Source organism: Poecile atricapillus, chromosome 1, assembly GCF_030490865.1.
Source record: "Poecile atricapillus isolate bPoeAtr1 chromosome 1, bPoeAtr1.hap1, whole genome shotgun sequence".
NCBI classification, from domain to species: domain Eukaryota; kingdom Metazoa; phylum Chordata; class Aves; order Passeriformes; family Paridae; genus Poecile; species Poecile atricapillus.
This window is the reverse complement of record NC_081249.1, coordinates 141,013,981-141,039,576: the sequence shown is the minus strand read 5'-3', so window position 1 is coordinate 141,039,576 and position 25,596 is coordinate 141,013,981. Positions and strand designations below refer to the sequence as shown.

The 25,596-nt window shown below is 42.6% G+C and overlaps 1 protein-coding gene across 5 annotated transcripts in view; it reads right to left on the bottom strand.

The window, feature by feature from the left end:
- Positions 1–25,596, bottom strand: part of TSPAN18 (tetraspanin 18) — a 127,856-nt gene that overhangs the window by 54,756 nt on the left and 47,504 nt on the right. For 3 of the 5 annotated variants that reach the window (XM_058829670.1, XM_058829654.1, XM_058829662.1), the window contains one exon: positions 12,227–12,357. The gene's annotated coding sequence lies outside the window, so the exon portion shown is untranslated. Of the gene's footprint in view, positions 1–421; positions 638–12,226; positions 12,358–23,399; positions 23,538–25,596 lie in introns of those variants that run through there. The other 2 variants (XM_058829688.1, XM_058829679.1) reach the window with 2 other exon arrangements.

The following is a 25,596-nucleotide window of genomic DNA, read 5'->3' as shown; positions in this document are numbered from 1 at the left end:
ACTTAATTACCACTACTGATACAGTTCCTAAGTGCTGTTTGAAATAGCACAATATGCTACAGATGTATACAGAAAAACCCATAGCATTTCAATATGAAATAGCCCAAATTTAAACTAGCTGAGCTTAAAAATTATTTTGACTACTTTCAGCAAGTGAAGCTTACAGACATTTACACGTGTGCAGTACAACAGGGCATTCTCCTAACGATGAGCTTTCATGTGCTCAGCAAAGGAGAGAGGAGAAGGATTTTGCCCTACACTCAGCATAGTCCCCTCTGCACACAAGAATAATGCATGACTTGGCCAGTCACTGTCACCAAGCAGTGATGTGTATGAACTGCAAAGAGCATTTTCATGTTTAAGATGAAATAATTTATTTTTAAATATTCAGCAGTCAGTGCCTTCTTCATATTGTACTCACAAGGTCTCAAGTCACAGGCTGTGATTCCGTGTTGCCAGGAAGGCTACTTGTCAGCAGCTGTAGTGTGAGCAGCAGCAGGAGGCTCAGAACAAGCGTGTGAAATAAAGTGCATACGCCAGGGACAGCACAATGGTTGGTTTGCTAAGTGGCACGAAGCGCTTCACCCTGCAGGAGCCCTCAGATCTCTGCGCTGAGCAGCTGGGTTGCACTTTTCTCCTATCAATAATAATGATAAATAATAATAACAGTAGCAAAGTCAAAGGAGGCTCTGAGCTTACAGGCTGCATCAGGTGGACTTTGTGCTCCTGCTTCCAAGTGCACAGGGATTACTTCACCCACCTCCCCCTCCCCAACCTCTGTTTTCGCAGGGCTGCCTGGGGGGCTGAGATGCAGGACTACCCTGTATCCAGGCAACAGGCATCCCTGAGGCTCTGCAAACCTCTGCAATGCACAAGAGGAGAAGCTAGGACAGGTACCTCCCCAGACTTCTTGGAGTGTGGGATAGAAGGAGCTTTTCCAGTTGTAAAGAATAAAGGCAGAGAGTAAAACAAGCTGTCAAACTATTTCCTGTCAATGAAAGCATGTTCCAAGGTCTCCATGGGGCTGCCTGCTTTCCCAGCACTGCTCACTGAAAAGGCACAAAACTTACTGTGACCTTCCCTTTACTTTCTCAGTGCTCTGTATGTTCTCACGTAGGTATACCTCTTCCTACTGCAGGAATTTTCCAGATTTACTAGCCACCTAGAAGCAGCAGTCTCAATTCCTGGACCCATGTTTCAGCCAGGCAAAACTTATCAGTGCCGTGATTAATGGACATGCACTCACATCACCAGGCTTCAGAGATGGTTTGTGGGAGGAAAATATCAGTTGAGAACAGGTGAATTATCACTCCTTATATTCACAAGAAGTTCTTCACTGGTAAAGGGATAAACTCCTAGGGCCGGGGATATGTGGGAGCATGTACACCGATTCCAGTGGCATTCAGATTTCATACACAGTGCCTTGGGCAGGTTTACTCATGATGCACTGTTCCACCCAGTTTCCAGCTTCAGCTGATGTTGACAGAGACTGGGACAGTCTGATGGAGATTTCATATTTGAGGAAAGACCAAAGAACACCATGAGCTGGGAAAGCTATAGACACAAACCTGGTCCCCAAGCATCTTCAATTTTCAGATAATCTACAGGCCACTGATATTCAAAACATGAACTGCAGAGGAAAAAGTTATTTGACAAAGAACTGGAAATATGCTTATAAAGCTTCTGTAGTGTTCAGCTGCCTTCCAAACAATCCTTCAAGCTGCCATATGGACATTATGTAATTTCAAGATATACAGGGAAGAACGGTCATGAATAGAAAAAAAGTATGACAACTTTCTGCCTGAAAATGCTCTCATCCAAACCAGGCTTAATTCAAAGAAACTTTGTGTCTAGGATGAAAAAGGGGTCACAATGGCCCTTTCTTACCTTACTTGATGCTGTGTCAGCATTTGAGGTTCTTAGCCAGAAACATAATTTGTGACACAATAACACTGCACAGCAAACAACAGGTAGCCTAATCTTCCTCATCATCACAGTACTAATACACCACCCAGTCAGGATTTTTACCTTCATTAAACAAACACTACCCCCAGAGCTGTGTGAAAAGATAAAATCAGGAACACTCTTCAGAGCTTGAGAATTCTCACAATTCCTGCTGCAATCTCTGCTCCCTGCCCATACCTTTCCCTCTCTCTTACCAACTTTTACAGCCTCCCTGTCTTGGCAAATAGCTTGTTCTTCTTCTAGCACTGACAGCTGTTATTGTAGGAGACAGCATAGTATAAAGTTACTTATTAAGGGATGTAAAGAACTATCTCCCTTCAACTCCAGTTGAACTCTGGGGAAAAAATAAGTACAGTCCTTCTTTTCTCCTTTGTGAGCAATGACATGGAACATCAGAAAATACTGGCCTAAGTGCACATTGTACAGATGTCCTCAAGGAGATTAACTCAGGGCATGCAATTCCCATCCTTTGCAGTACAGGGTGTGTCTTCCCAGCCAGCTACACCAATTTTACAGCAATTTGCTTAAGCTGGAAGGGTGAGGTGGGACCTGTGTACCAGGTGTCCTGGATTTCAATCTGACCTTCCACTGACAGAGGAAGGGCAAAGCTTTCTATCTTTTAAATCAGACCAGCTTTCCTCCCCCCCCCCCCCACCAAATTCTTATGCACATAAAGACTGTCTTGAATCACGTAAATATTTTTTACAACTTTTCCCTTCACAACATGTTCATTTTGCAGCACTTTTGTCTCAGCAAAGAATCTGGAGGTATGGTAAGTGGAAGGACAGATGAAGGATAGATGAAGGGGCAGGACAGTGATATGGCACCACCGTAAAGCTGAAGCACTGGGGTCCTGTCTGAGATAAGGTGTGCTCCAGATTAGAGCCGACAGCAAAGATCCAAGGGGACAACTTAATCTTGCATTAGGAAACCACTGAGATCTTCAAAGCATGCTTCAGCAAAGCACTACCACCACTGTCTTCTTCAGGACCTACAACTTAAAATGCCCATTTAAGTGCTTTGGAGAAAATAGGCCAGATGCTTTCACCCACTGCAAAACCAACTCTTCTGCCTGGTGCTATTTTGTGCAAATCGATCCCTCATTCAGAAATTAAAACCAAAATGAGCAGCACTGAAAGACACATCAGAGGAGCTCTGATTGAGACGAAGCCCGGAGCGATGCTGATTGATTACTCCCAGAATGCCTTTCCCCAAAGCAATAATGAAGTACGTGCCTGGGACCAAAGCCCTGAGTGCTGTGTGGAAACATTTGAACAGCTCGCCTGCACCCACAGACCTCCCTGCCTGAGCAGCGTATTTAAAACAGTTCTGCAAAGCACTACAGCCAGGGTCTCTCCTGAAAAAAACAAACATTCCCTTCCCTTCCATTCTCCTCCCCTTTAAATCAAGCTCAAACCTCAAATCTGGGAGCACCTCTACTCTGTGTATAATGGTATCTGTCCAACATTCCTCAGTAACAGAATTGCTTGGGATGGAGAGGAGAGTGCTGCTCATCCTGGGCGGGCACAGTACAAGGGATGCAGAGAAGATAAACAATGCCCTTCGGAGGTTTCAAACAGAGCCTACTGCTGGGGCTGAAGGCAGTAATTTTAATCCTCAGCTGCATGTCACTGGGACACAATAAAAGAGAATTAGCAAAGAAAACATTTAGTGATAACAATGAGCATTCATTCCTTATTCCTTGACTTGCAGCTGAGAGTATTCAGTAATTCAGAGGTGGATGAGAAAATAGGAACAAGGAAAACCCAGAGCAGTCTCCCTGCCACTAAGTGTGGCAAAAGCAACTCATCAGCAGAAGGAAGAGTAATGTCCTAATCATCATTTCCCTGCCAGACAAGCCCCAAGCTCTTTCAGAAATGGGGCACAAAAAGGAATTTTATATTAACAAAAAATAAACAAACAAAAATTACTCTGCATCAGTATACCCAGAGAGAACATTGCAAGATGATCAAAATATTCTGTTGTTTGGATGGAAAAAATAAAGAAATAAAAAAACCAAACCAGATGGGAAGTATTGCTTCAGTTTGAACTGGTAGAGATTTATTCTAACATTAAAAAAAAAAAAAGAAAATTAAATGATACTGTATTATAATTAAATCTTCACATTAATTCCCCAAAGCTTAGTTTAATCTGAGATTTTATTTTTTTACATTTTCTGACTTAAAATACACCAACTACCCCAAACAAAATACCATACAAAACAACACAAACCTTCTTTTGATAAAATGTTTGGATCTAATTTTAATCTGAAAATGTAGGTTTCATTTTTAGATATCAAAAAAATCAGCTTCTGAAAGTAAATATATATGTATAAGTAAATCTGAAAGTAAATATTTTAATGTTTATATACATACATACTATATATATATGTAGCTCTACTGTTGATTGAAACTTTTACTTCATTTTAACTTGATTTTATGAAGATGTACAGTCTGTGAAGATTCTTGGATATCAAAGTTTGTGTCATTCTTGTCTTTCATAAAAATTGTCTACTACAGAGATGTGATTCACAGACTTGATACGCACAGATGATTTTCTAGTCACAGGAAAAGAACCATGAGAACACCAGACTTTTCATCAATTGTCATTACTACTGATCAATAGAAAAAACACACAGCAAAGACCCCAAGCAGCTCAGGCTGCATCTTGGGATTAGTTTTGTACACCTAACACTCAGGACTATTGAATATCCCAGGGGATTTATATTGCTAGTTCTAAGTGTCTGGATTTACATTTAGCTAGGTTGGAGTTTTCCAAATGAGTTCTTTCTAACTACATCTTGAAAAAAACACAAAACCAGAATCCATTTCATCACTGCTTTTTAGAAGTCACCATCACTTATCCCCGTTTCCTGAGATGACTTGTGGAATATATACAGCTTTATCCACCATGTGGTCACACTAAGTCTCCAGGAGAATCAGAGCTTTGCTGTACTGATCTTCAGGTATTTTAAACAACCATAAATTGTGCTCATGTGAATAGTCTGTACTTACAGTCTTTACTTTGAACATTGGCTTTTGGCAGGAGGACCCAGAATAGCAGAATGCCAACTCCTGGTTCCAATCAGTTCAGAGAGACTTTGGCCTTCAGTGCTGCTACCAGATAACATACAGAACTGGGAGATGGAAAGGGAAATGGAAAAGCAAAGGCAGTCCTGGCAAATAGTTACACTTTCCAGTAACGTGATCCATACATGAATCCAACTCACAGGCCAATAACTTGTGATAAACTTATAGCTCCATTCTGAGAGCTGAACACTTTAGCAGGGGGAGGGAAGAGAACAAGCTCTTTCCTTCTTGTTAATGGAATCCTTGTGGGAGAAATAAGTTAAAGTTGAGGATATTATTTTTAGCTTTCTTGGAATGTACTCTTGGATATACTCTGCAGTCAGAAATGTTATAAATGGTCCAGGTCAGTTTGAGGAGTCAAATTCTGCCTTGCCAAACATCCTCTGTACTGCACTGGGTGTCCATCTTTCTCCCTCTAGCGCCAGCAAGGGTTACCCAGACAGCAGCAAGAATGTCCAAGCCTGATAACCCTGCTGCAGAACATGGGGAAACCAGTGGGCTGGATAGCCACAAACTTTAGCATCTTAATGTATAAATTATCATTGATAAATTTAATGTCATTAACAGTCACGAGCAAAAAGTGCCAGAAACTGTTCAAGGTGGCAATTACACCAAGGCAGCTCACAGAAAAATCTTCCTCCTAACCTCCTGGGCTCAGGGGCTGGACCCTGCCTAGCTGCAGGGAGGGACTAAGCCTGTTAAACCTCCTAGATTCTTAAAAATGTCAAGACAGTGCTACCAGTCCATCTGAAAGCTAGCACCTCGTTAGTAATTGGGCATTTGAAAATAAACCTTTTACAGATGATTAAAAAGGAATTTTGTGTTGCTTGAACATACTTCTTTGAATTATATTTGCACATGCTGCTGAGGGTGTTAGTCCACACATACACGTGCTGTACTCCACGTTTTTGGGGAAGGAACAGCTGCAGTCACATGTTCGGCTCAAGACCTCCATATGCTGGGCACTGGAAGCTAAAATAGCGGCAGAGCACTGTCATTATAACCCCTCCATCTCATCCAGCCACAAACTGCCTGCATGTCCCCGCCACCTCAGCTCTCCTGACACTTGCTTCAGAGGAGAACAGCCCTGGATGTCCAGCACAAGCACATCCAAGGCTGCTCCTACTTCCTTATCTGCCAGCAACTGTCAACAAATGCAATGTCTGCCAAGGATGCGAGTCCCATCCATTAGAAGGTAACCGGAGCATGAGTCATCTTACAAAGGACAAGCCAGACATTAGATTATCATCATCTTTACTGGGCACAAGCCTGGCCAGCAGCTGACCTATGTGTAGGTTCCTCTCTCAAAATAGCTCCCGAGATTTTGCACTAAATGAATAAATTTTGCATCAAAGCAAGCAAGCAAGAAGCCTCAGCTTTAAAATGGGTCATTATTACTCAATAGTAATAATAAACTTTTTCATGCTCTGTGAGTTTAAAAATCAACTAGTTTTCAGTTTATCTTCTTTTTTAATGTAAGACACATAGAAATTTTTTGATATCCAGTTTTACAAGTGAGGCAAGGGAACTCTTCTTTCATTTTTTCTTCCCTTCCCTGTTCCTGTTTTGTCACAGAAAGGAGGAACAACAGGGAAAAATATGAAGATAAACCCTCCAGAATTAAAACTTTTCCATCATCAGATTTCTCTGAAAAGGAATGCAAAGTGCCACAAAGCTAGTTTCTACACAAAATAAAATACATTTCCTACAAGAAAAAGCTTATCAGCTGTTTTAGCATATTTATATAGATGAGGAAGGAAGGCAGAGAGGAATCAAGCTACATCTCACTGTCAGTATGCAGTCTAGGCACAGAGCTAATAATTGAATGCAAAATTCCCCAAACCCACTTCACTACTTAGAGGGTAATACTATCCTTATGACTGATTTTAGTAGTTATCACCTTTCACTGAGCCTAGCTCTTACTCATAAGCCCAGGAATAAAAGCTTCAAATACAAGCACATATACCCCTCTCATGTATTTGTTTCCTGAGAAATCTCTACAGTGAGACAATAGTTCTAGCAGCTTTTAAACTAAGTCCCCAGCTTCACTCAATAGTTTTCAAAATGCACAAATCAAAAGCGAATGTACTTTTGTAGGTCTCAAAATAAGAGATGCAAAGCCTTCACTGCCATTCTCAGTGGCACCCTATCTCAGCCACTCCACCCAGGACGTGGCACGGCAATGAAAGGCAGCTCTGCTTTCCTGTCCTGTCACAGTGGGCAAACCTCATTTTCTGTTGACAAAGCACTTTACCCATGATAGAGTTAGTCAAAAAAGCTTTAAATTATTCTGCAGCATTAGATCTAAGTGACAGGAGCTGTTATATTTCTAATGACAATTTCTTTCCTCCTCCATCATGAACGTTTCCATGTTACACAAGCTCCCAGCTTCACAGGGAGACAGGCACAGCCCAAACCAGTCCCCACACGCAGCATGGTTAACATCAGAAGGATTAGCTCCAGGTTTCTGGGGCAATACCTCTGACAAGGCCAATCCACTGCTGGCAGAACCAGCTCTAGTGACATCTGAGTGCTCTAGAGCCCTTAGAGACAGAAGTGGCAAACACGTGTCCCACTGTCAGCAGCCACTTACAGCATGCTGAGCCCCTCCTGCAGCAGAAGAGCTGAAGCCTGCTGCTACCCCAGCTGAGGTGCCAAGCACTGCTCCTCAGAGAAGGCGCTGGGGATGCACGGCTGACCTGGCACTCACCCTTGGCGCTGCTCTCTCCCTTGGTAGCGCGCACAACAAACGTTGGCCACTGCAGCTCCTGGGACAGTCACGGTGCCAGCAGGCTGTGCCCAAAACATGTGGCCTGGGAGTTTGCAGGGAGCTTGGAACAACAGCTCTGGGCCAGGAGCTTCCCATTTATCTGTGCAGTGCTAACTCAGACGTCCCATGCCAGCCATGTTCATGTCAAAAGTCATTTGCCGCTTCACTGGTAATTTGAGAACCGAGCACATGGGGCATCGCATCGTCCCACACCCCTCGCTGTGATATCTCCTCTTGATACCACAGTGGACAGCATTTAGGAGGCACCAAATTACCTTTTGTGAAGAAAAAGCTATGTGAGCTCATTCCCCTGCTGTACTGGTGCCAGCTCAAGCCCAGAGTAAAGCAAAGCCCAGAAGGCTTCCCCAATTTTGTCTCTAGTATAAGTACAGTTTATCATAGAGGAAGATTCTCTTGAAGACTAATTTTGTAGGTATTTGAGAGTAGCACAGCTTCTCCAAACAATTTAATTCACAGTCAAAAGAAAAAATTAAAGAAAATTAGAACCTCCTCAGTATGATATCCGATTATTTTGGTCAATGCAGCCTCCATTTACAGGCTTATATAAAAAACACTGAACCTTCAAAAAGTCCTTACTCCATTTTCACAAAATTGCAGTTTCTTTAAAAGTTGTCAAACTGTTCAACATTTTAATAAGAAAAAGACTGTATATTGTCAATGCACACACAGATAATCATCATAATAATATTGAACGATTAGTATTCTGCCCAAAAACGTGTTTATATAAAGTACTTTCCCTTTTTCCACTTCTGTAATCACACCTCAGCATAACACAGATTGAGTATTATAACATGATTGTGGTAAATGGACCTCAAAAATTGTTGCTTCTTCTTTCTAAGAAGGAATTGGGTTTTTTCTACTTTAATTTTTAACAAGCTTGCAACATTATCAGTTGTTGAACAGGATTTTATGGGGACAATCAGCAGAGCATCACAAGGAATCAGAAGTGATAGCAACCATAGAAAGCACAACTAAAAGCTGCATCCCAATTCAAGAGGCTACAAGAGGATACAAAAGGAAGAGTGCCCAAATCTTATGCTCACATGCACAAGCACACACTCGTTCCTCTCCAATAGTTATCTTTTTCCCAGCTCCCAATTCTATGTTTTTCCCACTCCAGGATCTGCCTCTGCTTTTTGAAGCCAGGGGATTCAGCCTTTTTTGTGCTCATGTTGCTCCAGCTGTTCCTTTGTAGAAGTTTCTAAGTGGATGCGTTTGAAGTTCAGACTTCAAATAAGCCAGCAGTTTCTGTTCATCAGCAAGGGACAGTTGCACCAGGAAAAAATCCCAAACTTCAGGAGTCCTTTTCCTGAGCTGGTGCATGTTTAGACTGACCCCTGCTACCTGCAGGACTTCAGCCCCCGAAGCACTGCTGCTCTCAGCCTCAAACATTTCATCTGCCTGCTGGGATAATGGGGCTGTGGCCACCCCCAGCAGTGGGCTTGGTCATCCCACAGAGCACAGGGAGCTGCTGGCCCAAACCGGTGCATGCCACTCACTCAGCACCTCAGCTGCAAACATATATGAGTAAAAGGTAGATTGTGAATGAAAAGGGACACACAGGGGTGCTTTGTGCCTCTGTCCCATGGCCTGAGCATCCTCTTAAGCAAGAAAAAAAAAAGGTGAGAAAACAAACATCATTATTACTCATTATTACTGAGTTCAAGATGCAGGGAAATGCAACATCCTCTCCTCCTGTCATAGTAGCTAGACCTCATCATTTGCTATTTAGCTTCTTTGCCTGATCACCTGAACTGAGATAACAGAGACAAAGCAAGTCTTCTGCACAGCCCAAGATGCTATACCATGGATACCATGGGCTACCACTTTCCTTTTGCCTGGATCTTGCACCAAAACAGAATAACTTTCAGCAAGGCAGGGAAGAAAAAGCAACTGCAAGAAATCAGTTTTTAGAAAGAATGCAACATTATGCCATTTTCCTTATATGGCCACCGGTATCCCATGTGGAGGCACACACAATAGACAGCTTGGCAGGGGGTGGAGTAAGAAGATAAATTGGGGGGAAAAAATTTATATATATATATATATATATATATATATATAGTCCCTGCTGGCCCTCACCCTCCATTTCCTCTTGGATTTCTTTGTGACTGCACTGAAAGGGGTCAATAGCTCCCAGCTTGAGAAATGCAGCTTTTAAAAGGACTATCACCAGCATCTGTATTTAAAGCATGCCTTTCACTTCACAGCCCCCCAGCTAATGCAAAGCTTTTAAAAAGCAAGCAGCAAGATAAACTTTCAGGGTAAAGAAAAAGCGAAGAGGAGAGGAGAAACAGTGCCTATCTGCCTTGGGTTTACTGAACCTTTCACTGGAATAAAGCTTGCCTGGCAAAGCAGGGACAGGGAACATGAGCTGCAGATGATCCAGAGTGCTATGGATCATTACCCTTTAGTGTCCACTTCCCCATCCTTTAAAGTACATTACAAAACTGCATGAAGCAGCCAAGCACCAAACTGGAAAAGAGTTTCAAGTGATTAAAAACAATGGGAAAATTAGCACAAGACTCTTTGAGCATATCAAAGCTTTGCAATCTTCAGCGTTAAAGAATTTTGTATCTGACAAACATAGGTAACTTAGTCAAATTTTAGTAAGCTTAATTAACTTATCTTGATAATGAAATAATAATAAATAATAATAATGGACCAGTGGCTAAGATTATATTAAGGCTTTCTGTTTGAAGAAATACTCAAGAAAAGTTATGGCATGTTAGAGGCAGGCTTTATTGAGAGGGAGGAGGAACAGGATTGTAACCTCCTCGTTTAGTGCCAGAGGACAGCGCCCATGTGGAAGGCTGGCACATGCCCAGTTTTTCAGGACCCCCACTCTCCATTTCACATTGAAGTCTCATTCAAACATCCAATGGCAATTATATTGCAGTTGCTTTCTGTATTAGGATGTTGTTTTTAATTCACGTTGGAAGTGGATGAATCTATATGTCCACACAAGGAATCAGCTGTTGCTGTACTCTCCAGGTGTAACCCGGTCATCTGCATTCCGGCATTCACCTGCTTCAGAAACTAACTGTTCCCCCTAAAAAAACATTACCAAATTTGAGGAAAAAAACATGTAAAATGTCACAGAAAGATGCTCTACTTTGTATTAAGTGAATACAACCTGCTATGATTTTCCAGCTCAGATTCATTTGACTTTATCTGATTATTTACCTGGAGTCTTTCAGTAAACATTAGAAGCCCACACCATTCATCTAAGATGAGTCTGCAATTCACAGATGGAAAGGTTCAGTGATAAGCCCAGCAGCACCACACAAAAATGTATTTCATCCTACCAAATTGCCTGGTAGAAAAGCCAATGAGATCAGAGAATGCTCCAGAAGCACAGTAGTGAATTGCCTCTTTGGGTCTCTAGCACTGGCAGCATATGACTTTGTATTTCGCCTTAGTTCCCAGTCCCACTATCTTTCTCATAGGCATTCAAATACATTAGTCTGTGCCTTATCAAATCTCAAATTATGATTGTAGAAAAGCTCCTAAGTCTGACAAATGTAGTTCAGAGACGTTTATGGGGCTGTAATGAGTACTGACAGATAAGCCACACTCATGCAAACATGCTTGCAACTGATGTCTGGTTTAACACAATACAGCCCTAAGCCTTCATAATACAGCATAGGAAACAGAATCCTCCCATCACCTACTACTAATTGCATCTGCAGCGGTCAGGGGTTGAAAGAGAAGTAAGCAGATTAATTCTATTAGTCTGTGCAATAGTATCCCAAGGGGACGAGGGAAAATCCCATCATTTAAATCAGGACTGGTAGACGCTGCTGGGAACGATGTTACATACTAGTAGGGGATTAAGAGTTTGGACTAAAGGGCCTCATTTTTTCTAGATCTGGTTTCCATGAGTCATAGCAATTGGAACTGCAAGGCTTTTGTGTTTGTTTTTTTTTCACTTATAGATGACCTGATACATCTTTCTGAGTTGAAAACAACATTATTGAATTAATTTACTAAACCCCTTCTTCACAACATACATTCTTTTATTTCCTTTTCTTAAAAAAAATTCTGTTTAAATTAAGCTATTTCCAATACAAAATTATTTTAGAACAGAAGATCTAAGTATTGTTTTATTAATACCTCGTATGTAACATTCTTCTTTTTTCAGCATACTCCCACGCTTTTAACCTATATTTATCTCAACCATATGGGCAGTCTTGATCCTCTGAAAGTACATTTTTGCTGAGAAACCTTCCCCATGCTGTAACTGCGTTGCATGGTTTCATCCCTACAGACATGGCAGGCAGTGGTAACAAAGCCCCTCTTGAGCCAAAATTAATGGAAAAAGTCATTTGCTCAATCCAGTGCAGGTGAGCCTGACCATCAGAAGCACTGTCTGCCTTACCTGTGCACTGCTTTGAGGGGACAGGCTTTCAGGGAAATACTTGTTGTCCTCAAGAAGTCAGGCTGTAGTGAATATGCATCGGTCAGGATCCTTGCTCCAGGTCTCTAGGACTGTGATCGAGGCTGGTCAACCTGTCAGAAACAGCAAGGAAAATACATAAGACACATCCTGAACCTGAGGAGAAGATTGCCACCTTGTTTTACTTCCTCCTGCTTGGGTAAAGACCAACTCTTTCTTGTGCACCTGAAGGAAAGGAGGGGAAGCATCTCTCAGTGGTCCTGAAGACCCTGTCAAGGTCAGGACTAACGGCAAAATCTTCTTCCTTACTTTCCAGTTCATCAGGCTGACCAGGAAAGGGCTTTGACCAGAAGGCAGGAGGAGGACAGGACTATTTCCAGCAGAATAAGATAGAAACAACAGAGTTGCTCTGTATCTCCCCTCTTGCTCCTCTGCACAGCAGAGGAGAGTCATGCCCAGGAAGAGGTGCTGTGAGTCCCCAGAGGGCGAGTTCCAGAACAGAGGATGGAGTAGTGTGTGATAAAGATAGGTAGGTAAGCGTTTAACACACGCACACTCTCTTTCTGCATTGTAGGCAACAAACATGCACCCATCTGATCACCTACTGGATTGATGTTAAACACTTATTCTGAATGGAGGGAGCCAGAAATGATTGAGGATGAAAAAGAAGGCAAGGTGATGGAGCTAAGAGGCAGGTAAAGGTGGGAGGGAGACACCAACAGGTGCTCAAGGGGTGCAAGCAATAAGGCAAGCAAAAGAAGGTAAATCAGAGGCTGCAGAAAGGCACAAAAAGCCAGGGGGACAGGAGAAGGGATCATGCCAGGTTGTGTCTGTTTTCTACTTGCAGAAATCAGCCAGACACGGGGCACAGAGGTGCAGCCATCACTTTAACTGAGCAATCATTCCATAACAACTCCTCTCTGGAGAACAGCAGCGAGTCTGGATCTCATTCTCCCTGACAGCCCCAGTTCAGATATGAAGATGGCGCCATGTAAATCCATTTCATGATATTAATTCTCTCCTCTCTAGTCTACCTTGTTGCTTTGCTTTCTTTTGAAGCCAACTCCCCTGCCCTGGCCAGCCACTCCAGATCTCAGGGCCAATACCAACTGCCCATATGAAACATCAGGTAGCATCTCTGACCCCTCTGCAACACACAATGCTTAGCACCTCCTTCTGGATCAAGATGAAAAGCTGGGAGAGGTCTTGTCACAGCAACTCCACTGAGCAGCTCCATAAGACACTGTGACAGGGCTGCAAGCAGGACATGTCAAGCTCCCCTTCTCTGTCATGCTGTCTGAAGATGACAGCCATACTGAGCTGAACTGCCATTTGTCAATCCAGGGATTACAAAGCCACCTACAAGCCAGCTGGAAAGTGCTAATGTCACAGCAGACCACATGAAAGGAAATTCCTCCCACGCACAGAGTATCAGCCCTCTGTCAGCAGCTCCCTGCTCCCCAGCACAGAGGTGTTATTTCACACCTCGCCAGGATGAGAGGGAGGGATTAGTGGGAACACAGGGGCATCGGTGAGGAGTGCTCTGCGCCCTGGACATTCATCTTACAGGCATATAGAAGGGCAGCGTGGTCTAGTGGGCAGAGCAAGGGCCCACCAAATGGTACTTGGGTAGATGTTCTCCATGCCTGTGTCCATTGGACTCTTTCAGCACTTTCAGCGGTGGCTCATCCTCCCATGGGTGTCTACAAGACTCTGCTCTGTACAACCTGACATTTCAAAGACACACATACCAAACACATCCTGGTTTCTTTGAAGGTGAATATTTGAGAGGTGCAAGTGTTTGTATGTAGAAAATGCACATCCACATACTTCTGCACAGGATAAAGTGCCTGCTGCTATTCCAGCTGATGCACTACTGTGATCAGAAGCAGGGGGCTCTAACATATTTAAGATCACTAATAATTTATTTTGTCTTCTGTGTGTGCTTGCTCAGATGAGAGATTTCAATCATCTCCATTCAAGGAACATTAAGAAACACAAGATATATCAGGTCATATAAATCCTCCTCTCCAGTGGAGGATTATGACTCTCTGCTCCCCCCTGCTTTGTTTATATGTAATCTAACTGAAAGTGTTTCAGGCAGCAGGAATATTCTCCTTTCCCTCAGCAGACTCCAGAAAAGTCTGACAGAAAGCTGTCTTAAAGACTTGTTGCATGCATAAAGAATCTGTTTGGTTTGTTTTTTTAAGAAATGTGATTCCTTAGTATCTCACCAGAGCAAAAGCAGTAGCGTGTGAGGAATGTGAATAAAGACAATAAAAAGCAGGTTTCTTCTCCAGGGTTGATGCATGGGGACAGAGATGGACAGCAGCACTAGAGGATCCAACACTCCTCTAGCCTGCAGGTGAATATTCAGTGGAGGAGTAGGCCCAGTGGACTATGGATCATCTGGGCTCAATACATTTTTAATATGAAAACAAAAATAAACAAAAGCTTAATGTGGAATTTCTCCCGGTTGTTGCCCCGGTCTGACATTGTCTAATCAGTGCTGGCTGCTATCAGAGACAAGACCCTGGATTAGCCATGACCTGACCTGGACTAGCAGCTCAGGGGTGCTGCTCCCGCAACAGCCCCACACCCTTGGGGCTTTAGACTCTGTGGCTCCTGAGTTTGATTTAAGGGGCACAACTGACTCTACTGGAATTAAGTTTCTAAAAAAAAAATTTTTCTTTTAAATCCAACCCTCATCACAGCCTTCTCCCCAGCTCAATGTTTCTATGCTTTGGGGCTCCTGTGGTGGTATATTTTGCAAATGACACTTTTTGTATACGTGGTTGTATAAAGCTACTTAATCAAGCATAAGCAACAAGAGTTTGCACTACATACTGACAGAGACATCAGGAGGAACACAAAGCATTCCCATTTAACATTTTATGCATCAGAAATAACACCAAAACAGATGTAAAGCAAGGCAGTTCCTCATTACTTAACACAAATCTTTGTGCATTAAATACAAGAGAAAGGGAGCTGTGGAGCTGGCATTAGCTTGACAGATGTTGAGATGAGCTGCACCAGAACTGAGCATCTCAGCCTGAAACAGTGCATGCTAAAAAGGCGCCTGCTTATTGTTTGATATATGTACTTATTTACATAGACAGCTTGCTGACATGCTGAAAGGCTGGGGAGAGTGGTGTAGGCTGGCATTTTAAACTCTCAGCAGGCATTCAGCAAGTGGTTTGTTATCCTTTGGTCATGTCACAGGCTTCCATTTTATTGCTGAGCGGTAGCAAAAGGGGGGAGCAGGGAAGGAACCAGGACCCCCTCCACTGGGCAGACTCCCCTCCAGGAGCTTGCCCTTAGCTCACAAGGCAGCTTATCCAAGCTCAGCTTCCACAAGCATGTTGCCCCTAGGGCTCACCCTCCATTTTCTGGGGCCTCTATGCCTTTGATACAGACATGAGAAGAGGCTCTGAAAAGCAAGTCAAGCACAGTTCCTTGTGCATAAAAGGAGATCTTTTTTAGCAAGAAGGAAAATTAATTAAGTGGGTAAAATCCCACAGGTTGGAACAGCAGCTGAGGAATTATCTTTCTATCAGGTTGGTAATGAGGACTAAAAAACCTCACACAACATTAACAGCTTCATATGGGCTCATTGGCATTTCAGATCAGATGTGAGATTTGGCATTCCCAGGAGCACCAGATGCAACTCCAGTTACAGACCGGGGCAAAATTCATTTCAGCCTGTTGAAAACAGTCTTGTCACAATGTATGAAAATCAAAGGTACATATCTACACAACATTTTTTTTCCCACAGAAATTATGCCCAGGGAGAATGTAGGTCACAACGACCAATGCCTCAGGCTGATCTGACCCACCTCTGAAACCTGAGTTTAGATATATAAGTGTGTGTGTGTGTGAGAGTTCTTCAACACGCTGTGGGGAGCAGCCAGCACACATCTGGGTGCACATCAAATGATGTGATCAGACACTGGCCAAATCCATCATCTCTACCCTATTGAATTCACAGAATATGCTCAGTCAGCAGGGACCCATCAGAATCATGGAGTTCAACTCCTGGCCCCATGCAGGACATCTCAAGAGTCTGATCCTGTGCCTGAGAGCATTGTCCAAATGCTTCTTGAACTCTGTCAGGTTTGTGCTGTGTTCATTTCCCTGAGGAGCCTGTTAAAGTGCCCAAACACCCGCTGGGTGAAGAACCCTTTTCCTAATATCCAGCCTAAACCTCCCCTGACTCAGCTTCATGCTGTGTCCTCGGGTCCTGCCCCTGGCCACAAGGGAAAAGAGATCAGTGCCTGCCCCTCCACTTCTCCTTGTGAGTAATGAGGTCTCCCCTCAATCTTCTCCAGGCTGAACAGAGCAAGTGGCCTCAGCCACTCCTCATACAGTTTCCCCTCCAGACCCTTCACCATCTTCACTGGCCTCCTTTGAACAATCTGTAATAGTTTCATGTCTTTCTTATATTGTGGCACCCAAAACTGCACACAGGGCTCGAGGTGAGGCCGCCCCAGTGCAGAGCAGAGCGGAACAATCCCCTCCCTTGCCTGCCTGGTGATGCTGTGCCTGATGCACTTCTGGACATGCTTGCCCCTCCTGGCTGTCAGGGCACTGCTGACTCATAATCCACTTTCTGTCCACCAGGACCCTCATGTCCCTTTCCTGTGGCACTGCTCTCCAGCCTTTTGTTCCCCAGTCTGTCCACACAGCCAGGCTTGCCTCATCTCAGGTGCAGAATCTGGCACCTGCCCTTGTTAAACTTCATATGGTTGGTGAATGCCCATCTCTCTAATCTGCCAGGTCTCTCTGCAGGGCCTCTCTGCCTTCAAGGGAGTCGACAGCTCCTCCCAGTTGAATGTTGTTGGTAGACTTAATCAGTATTCCTTCAAGTCCTGGGTGCAAGCTGTTAATGAAGATGTTGAGGAGGACGGGGCCAGGGATGGAGCCCTGCAGAACCCCACCAGTGACCAAATGCCAGTCTGATGCCATCCCATTCCCTATAACCCTTTGTGCCTGACCCGTGAGAGCCAGTTGCTCACCCATCACATGATGTGTTTATCCAGCTGTGGGCTGGGTATTTTGTCCAGAAGGATATTGTGAGAGGCAGAGTCAAACGCTTTGCTGAAGTCCAAAAAGATGACATCTACTGGCTTTCCTAGATCAGCTGGGTTGGTTACCGTGTCCTACATGGAAATGAGGTTTGACAAGCACCACTTTTCCCTCATGAAGCTGTGCTGGCTGTGACCAGTGACTGCGTTGTCCTCCAGGAGTTTCCCCACCAACACTGCTGGCTGCTTAACTGTTAACAATCACAATTACTATTTAATGCTAACAAAATAATTTAGATTTTTTTTTTTTCCCATGTCCTGAAATGAAAGAAACTACCTGATCAGGGACCAAAGGCAAGAATGTCAATCATGTTCATGGTAACCACTGCAATAGGGAATCCTACCACAAAGAAGTCATGTGGCCTACTGAGCACCATGCTGAACTGTGACAAACTATTCAAAGCTACATTTTAGAAATACTTTAACTTCCTTGGCAACTAAGGCGAAGGAATTTGTCCTCTCCCCCCCAATAAAAGAAAGAAAGAAAAAAAAAGGTTAACTACTGGCCATCTTTCCCAAACATGCCTTCGCACATCTTCCTGCCCCTTTGTTACTGTTCATATCACAAGAGTCCCTTGAGGTCTCATAGAAAGAAGCTTCTTACTGTGTGCAGCATAAAAGAGCTCCCTGCCCTAAAAGCTAGCTGACTAAACAAATAAAAAGCAGGAAAAAAATAATAGTATTTCCCTTGTTACAGATGGGAAGCAGAAATCCAGAAAGTTATTGGTGGTAAAGATCAGGCAAGAAGCCAGTGAATTAACTGGGAGGAGAACATCTTCAATCTCAAGCTTATTCCTTCACTGTGGAGATCACTGTTTCTTCCTTTCTTGTTGTCCTGTTTTTCCCTGATTTTTTTTTCATTTTACAGCTTGTAAAGTTCATCCTTAAAAGCAAAGCTGACAGGCTACTGATGCTTCTCATTTTCATGGGGAGGAGATTTAGGGATTCTGAGGTAAATAAGTGCAAGGAATTCTTAGCTGGCACCCAAATATTGCCCCAAAGAGGCCAAATGGCCCCTGTTTAATGAACAAGTGCTGGCAGCTGCTGTTTAGTGAAGTTTTTTAATATACCTAATCATGGGGCCTGCAACTCACCAACCCAGAGCCACTCTAGTGCAGGAATTTCCAAGGCAGATGTTTCATATATTACCCGTGTGTCATCAGTCAATACACGGGACAACCCTACCAGATGAAAAAATTATTTTGAAATTGCATGGAAATGAAAGATGTCTCTTTAAAATGTTTCACTAATTAGCCAGACTTACCAAAGGCTAAGGATAATGGAGTATTTCCCCACTATGTCTGCCTCTCATTAATTCAAATGCCCTCTGTGCCCTAAACCTATTGGAAGAAGAAACCAAGTGCACTTCTGAGCAATAGGATTAAATTACCTGCCCCAAGGAAGCAGGTTGCCTAACAGAAGCATTTGCAATATTAATAGCTACTTCAAATAATTTTAAATCATCATTTAAGCACCATCACTACTTCCTCAGTTTTTCTTGAGTTTGAAATATCTGTAGTGAATAAACAATAGTCAATCTAGCTGATTTTCAAGTTATTTTTTCTTGTTTGACTCAGAAATGATGCTTTCTGTCAGCCTGAATTGTTAATTTAGGTTTGTTATTGCTGCTCTCTCCTCTTTCCTTGAATAAAGGGCTGGCTGATCCCTGGGATACTGCAGCACAGCACTTGGGTTTTCACACTCAAGCTGTCACTCTATTAGCTCTGACAATCTGGCAGTTTTCTATCCTACGTTTTAAAGGCTCTCATCTATTTCTTGTAGCTTTTTCCTCAGATTCACCTGAGAAGGCAAATTGACAATTTTGGGCAGGATGTTCCCAGAATTACAGGAGCATCTAAGGGGAGGAAAAAAGCCAGGAATTCAAGGCAACACACACTGTATGTGCAGCAAGGGTGTACGTCTATTACAGCAATTCAAACATCTGCTGGTAATGAGGTTAGTTTGGAAAGGCTTTGATTCCTGCCAAGGGAATTTAGTGTTGTTTTCTTGCTCCATGAGGATGCCATGGGCTTCTTCATGCAGTGTTAGAACCAAATATACTTTCATGTATTACAGAGTTTTATGTATAATACATGCATGTGTGATTCTGGCCCTTCAAAAGATTTCCCAGTGAAAAAGCTAATACAGAATGGAGGACTTCATGGAGTTGGATAGCTCTTCAACTCTCCTTTGGAATGCATCATTAGTTCTGCATAACTGATATCTCTGTTTTATCTTCTTCAGATCCCCTTTCTTTAAACAAACTCGAGATTCCCTCACTCCCCAAAAAATGTCTCTTAAGTCCTGATTGTTTTTCTTGAAACACACAATAATTTTAAAGGGCTTAGCAGGAGTATTTCAAGAGGAAAGAGCACACAAAACCCAATATTCAAGTGATAAAGGCCAAAGAGAAAGCCACAGTCAGTTATGGAAAAGGACATGCAATGTTGTTCCATTATCCTCTTGAAATGAAGAGTTAAATCTTACAAAATTCCATTCCAGTGCCTACTACTCCACCTAAATCCTCCTGACCACAGCAACAAAGCCATTATATAGCACACATCTTGGCATTTTCATCATGTTCTGAACATCTAGCACATGGATCAAAGATTTGGTCCTCCAAAGTAATGAAAGTTGTGATGAGCACATGAAATCAAATTGCTAAGTGCAAAGAGAACAGAAAATTGATTTTCCAAGACATGGAGGAAACCACCCTCTCCCTTCAAATCCTTCCCTATATTCCCCACTGAGTGGGTCAGGTCTCCTTGCCCACGTGTTGCATCATTTCTGCATCACCTCTGTGTCCAACCTTCTGCTGTTCTGAACTGCTTCTTTCTAGAGTCTGAGGTAGCTCTGGCAGTGCACAGGTACAAGTAAGCCACAATGGAGTTTCAATTTTTGCAAATTACTGAGCTTAACCTCTGAATAAAGGCTATCATGGAAGAGTACAGGACAAGTACACCACTTGTCTAAGTCAAATTAGAGCCACTTTAAAAATTATCTGTGAGTAAACTTCTTGGGAGCATGTAAGCCAGCAAAGTCACACACCACACGTGGAAGTACAGTTTAATTGGCTTGGATGGAAATCATGCTGTCATTGAGCAATAGGGTTTTCCATAGTAGAAAACTGAGTAAAGGCAGAGCTGAGCCTTACAGAAATAGCTACTAGATTTTCAAGTGCCAGGAATCAGATGCCAAAACTTAAATACTATTAACAACTTAAATCTTGAAGGCCTCAAAAGGGTTTCCTCTGACTGCACAACAGAAAGGCACCTATTAATGACAGAAAGCCTGTAACTGGAAGGAATTAAGAACATACAGAATCAGCCAAACAAAGAGCAGCACAAGATAAAGAGCTCTAAGTTAGCACCAGGCAAAGACATCCATCCATCTTATTCCTCTCCCAGAAAACAAAAATAAAAAATTGTCATAAGAGCTATGTTTTTTCTTTTTTCCCTTCTACTCTATGTACATTAAAAAAAACCCCAAAAACCCAAACAAACACAAAAAACTTTCTGACCGCCACTCTTTCAGGAAAGAACAAATCTGGCAGAATTCTTTCCTGGAATTCAGTGTTAAAAATGTTCAAAACTTCAAAACTTTTCAATGGTCCAAAAGAAACATGACCATCAGTGCATATATTAGCAACTCCAGTACATGTTAGAAACATAGGGATGAGGTAATTGTTTCTTTAGCTAAGGCTCAGTTGTATGAGCACCTTATAGCCTTTTTTGCGATGCATGGCATTCAGCAGAATTACAGCACTTCAGAATGGGTTGATTAGGGAGAAGGCAGGGATTAATTTCTTGCTGGGATTTTCTGGTGATGGTGCTTTTAAGGACTCATACCAGCTTTCATTACTAGGGCATCTTCCCTATTTGCAAATGTTTTTCATCAGCAGCTTTCCCCCCAACCCATCCCACTCTTTTTCTCTTCTGTCCTCTCATTCAGCTGTTTAAAGAGCTAGTAATCAAAACCAGTGTAGCATAATGGAAGTTGCAAGTATGGAGATGCTCATGCAGTTTTGATCAAGGACAATTGTTGTTATTATATGGTACAATACTCTGGAGATTCTGCTACAACGCTGGATGAATCCCAAAAGATCTCCCAGAACTAGAGAAATGGGATGCCACCCCTCTGAAAGCTGCAGAAATCAAGCTCTTTGGCTCACTGTCACACTGTGTCAGCAAAGAAACATCTCTCTCTAGCTTTCCCAATTATTAATACAGTTATTAAAATGTGAGACAATGTTTTCTGTTGTAAAAACACTGTATTGTGAGAGAATACCCTTTCAGAGGACTCACGCAATTAGAGAAGGAGCAATTCTGAGCCTTGAGTACAAGAGAAGGAGGGATGCCAAGGGAAACTACAATTCCATGGAAATTGAGGGCAAAACTGTGTCTGCAATAGGACCATAAACATATCCCAAACAGATCTATAGAGGCCAGCTTCACAAAGTTTTAGAAGTGGTCAGTGGTTTGGGGATGCATCAGTACAAATGTCTCAGTCTGGGTGTTCAAGCCTCCTGAGGCAAGAAATACTTAGCTGTTTCTGAAAATCCTGGCCTTCTGGAAGTGTTTCAAATGAAACCAAAACAATCTGTCCCACTCTCAAAACTTTACATGTCACTGACACAAACGATGGGACTTCTGCCCTGCTCATTAGCCCACAAGGTTAGAAATGCTCCCAAAAGTCCACACATGCTGATGTGCCTGTCTTTCCAAGCCCGTAATAGCCTGTAGAAGCCAAAATGCAAATTTTTACCGGCCTGAATAATAAAGAAGGGTTCTGACTCTCGGGTTTCTTCTTGACAAGTGGGACCCAAGGCTATTCCTTCCAAGACTCTGCATTCTGTTTTTCTATTACAGAGCTGCTTGCAAAGATATGTCTTGAAAACAACCATGGCCTTATCTTTTGCCTGACCTTCCCCCATGCTTCTTTCCTGTAATTTCAGCTTCAGTTTTTCTTTTCAGCATTTAAACAAAGGGCACATCTGCAATTCAGCATTTTGCACAAGCCTAGAAACAGTGAAACTGAGAGACAGGGAAAAAGAAAAGACCAACACTACTTATAAAACAGTTTGGCAAGGACAGTGTGAACTAATATAAGCCTGTTGGCCTTACAATTGGCAACAAGAGCTTTTACTAGTACTTAGCTTTTAACTACAGCATTCCACAAGAATGTAGCAGAGGCAACATCCCAACTAATTAGGTAGGCACTGCCATCAGGAAAACATGACAAGGAAACAACTGCACAAAATCTCTCTGCTGCATTATTTGTCTTGGTCTCTTGGGCCACACAAGCACACAAAAAGACTTCCAGATGAGCTGTGGCATAGCTCCTATGACAGCTGCTCTGGACAGACAGCTGTATTTCATTTTGGGTGGAGTTAGGTGTTTAAAGGCCCTCAGAAAGCTGCTCGTAGCTGCAAGATGCCAAAGAGAGCTCCTGCAAGGGGAAATTTTTGTTCCCTTTGATTCACCTGGGGAAAGCTGCTGCATATAATCAATGGTTACCGAAGTCAGCTCTAATGTCTGGCTACCAGCTGGCAAGATACAGCAGTCTGCACAGAGCTCAAGCTAGGACCATGGAGGAGCTTTCTATCAGAGAAACGCTTTTTTGGCACATGGAAAGTGAACCCAGCAACTGGGAGAAAGGACAAAGCCTTGGGAGGCTGTGAAACCTTGCTCTTTCACACTGATGGTGCAATCAAGATTTACAGCCTTTGAAAGGTTTCTCAACACTTGCACAGCTCCAGCCCATCAGGGCAAATTATCAGACACCTCTTCCAAGGCACAGGCACATCAGTCTCAGGACAGTAATGAGAGATGCAGCATGTGTATCCCTCACCTAAGTACACCTCAGAGTGAGCTTGCCAGAGTTTTTACATGCTGCTAAAGCACTCAGAATACTCCATCTCCTAGCCACAACAGAAACCAGCTGCATTTAAATTAAAGGTGGGAAAGAAAACTGTGGTTCAGGCACCAGCTGCCATCCCAGGTAAAAGCAGTCAGAGCAATGCTACAGACAAGTGTCCACAACTACAGGTTTCTTTCCCTCTTGGGCCTCACCTCGGGAACAAGACAGGTGGAGAAAGCATTTGGATCACTTTGGGCTTAGCTTCCTCAGTGTCTCCTCTGAACAGCTGCCACAGTGTCCTGCTGGAACCCAGGGCCAGCTGAGTCAGGAATCTCCTTTGACTGTCCTGTCTCCACAGCTCACTCTCAGTGCAGTGGACTCCTGTACCAGGGGTTAACGAAGGTCAAACAAAATAATCAGTGTCAGCTCTGCCAAGTGAGCTGCCTACCTGTAAGAGAAGAAAACCCTCACTAAAAGCAATCACAGTATGCAGGAACTACTCTCAGTGCCCAGTTAGTGCTCCACAGGGCCCTTCTCCACGTGCAGGTCTTTCCAGAGCACTGCAACCAGAAATTCCAAGCTGAACAAGAAGCTTTTCAAGGCAGACATTAAACATTCATTTGTAATAAACACCCTCCTGAGCCCCAGGGACCAGTGAGAGGTGTAGGGAAACACAGCAAACAGAATTCAGAGAGGCCAGATGCCTTGCACTGTGGTTATTTGGATATGTGAAGAAAAATAATAGAAGTGTTTTCAAAATTATCCATGTACTAAGAAACAGCAATGATATTTTTGGTATTTTGGACACCTTAGCTCTTCAAGGGCAGTTTTCCCTTATTTCTGAACAGCAAGAGAGCATGGTTCTCACTGTTATTTTAGAAATGTGTACAAGAATTTCAAACATGCTCTCTGCTTTCCAGTGCAATCCTTGGACTGAAATGTCTCCACACTTGCAATCATTTTATCTCTACAGAGCAAGGGGCAGTTGGGGACAGCAGGGGAAAAGGGATCTGTGAGACCACAAACCAAAGAGTGGGACTCATGAGAGCAGCTGGCTATTGCTCATTTAATGGCTCTGGCTTGTCCAGTTAGTGTTGGATTTTATTTGTCTATTGATTTTATGTTCATGGTACTGTGGTTTTAAACAGAACTGTGGAGTTCTAGCAACATATAACAGGAAAAGTATGCAAAATCAGATGAAAGGACACATGTAAGGCACTCTGCAACCATCACTGAGGGTAGAGGTCACTATACGCAATTTCCACAGGAAATGCTTATAACTCAACCATATATATGTATGCATTTTTCATAAAATTACTTAAATTCACAGATGCCAAAAAATATTTAAATTATTAATATTTTGAGATCACAGAAAGAAGATGGGCAAACACAGAGAAACTAATAAAAATGCAGCTGAGTGCATAGCTGAAGCTTTACAGCAAATTTGCTCATTTATGGTAATGTCCACTGTGCATTAGCATTTCCATAAATACTCAGCAAATAAGATTAAAAAGGATTGTTTCAGTTTCTGCTGATAATCAAGTGCTAAAGAATGGCTTCAGAATAAGAATTTTGTAATTCAATGCAAATATTCGTGCAAGAAGCTAGATCCTATGAATTATATGCATTTAGTCAGGGAGCAGAAATACTATTGTGTGACCTATATGTCAAAATACGAACTGAATCGTGCAGCTGGAAGCTGAACACTTGAATACCAGCCACTGAATACTAAAAAGGAATTGCTTGTAAACAATCAGCAAACCAAGAAGCAATCTATGAATAATTTCAAGTAACTCATGCAGTTGAAAAGTCAGTAAGTTATTTGTAGACAGTTTGTCAATAGAAGAACTCACATAAAAATGTATTTTAAAATTTCTACAAATTATCATGTAGATATCAAAAGAGAATTTATGATTCATCATGAAAAGACATAAGTAATTATACCAGGGGTTGAAAAGGCATTTTCTTTCTGGTATTATATTCGGTAACCAATCAGGTGCATTAGAATAAGACTTTTAGTTTAATTCTGCTGATCCCCAAGGCATAAGCCATTAGCGTGTGATGGAGGCATGATGATGAAACTTGATGGCTGAGTAACCTGATTCGTTCTCACCAAATCTGAAGCAAAATCTGACGTCAATGAATCTGTACTTGAATGTACTAATGTCATTATTCAATCTCATTCCTGCAGGTGACCATACCAGATAACAATTTAATTCTCTTGATTTGGAGAGGAGTGTGACACAGCACAGCCCTCTTTAATCCTTTAAAAATTTAAAGCACCTGACTTGCCACCATTGTGCAGTTGGGAGAAAAATAGACCACAAGCCCTCCTAGAGATGTACTGTCCAAGGGCTAAGAGCTGCAGGACAGGGGTCTCAAGCTGTACATGACAGCTATAAAAGGAAG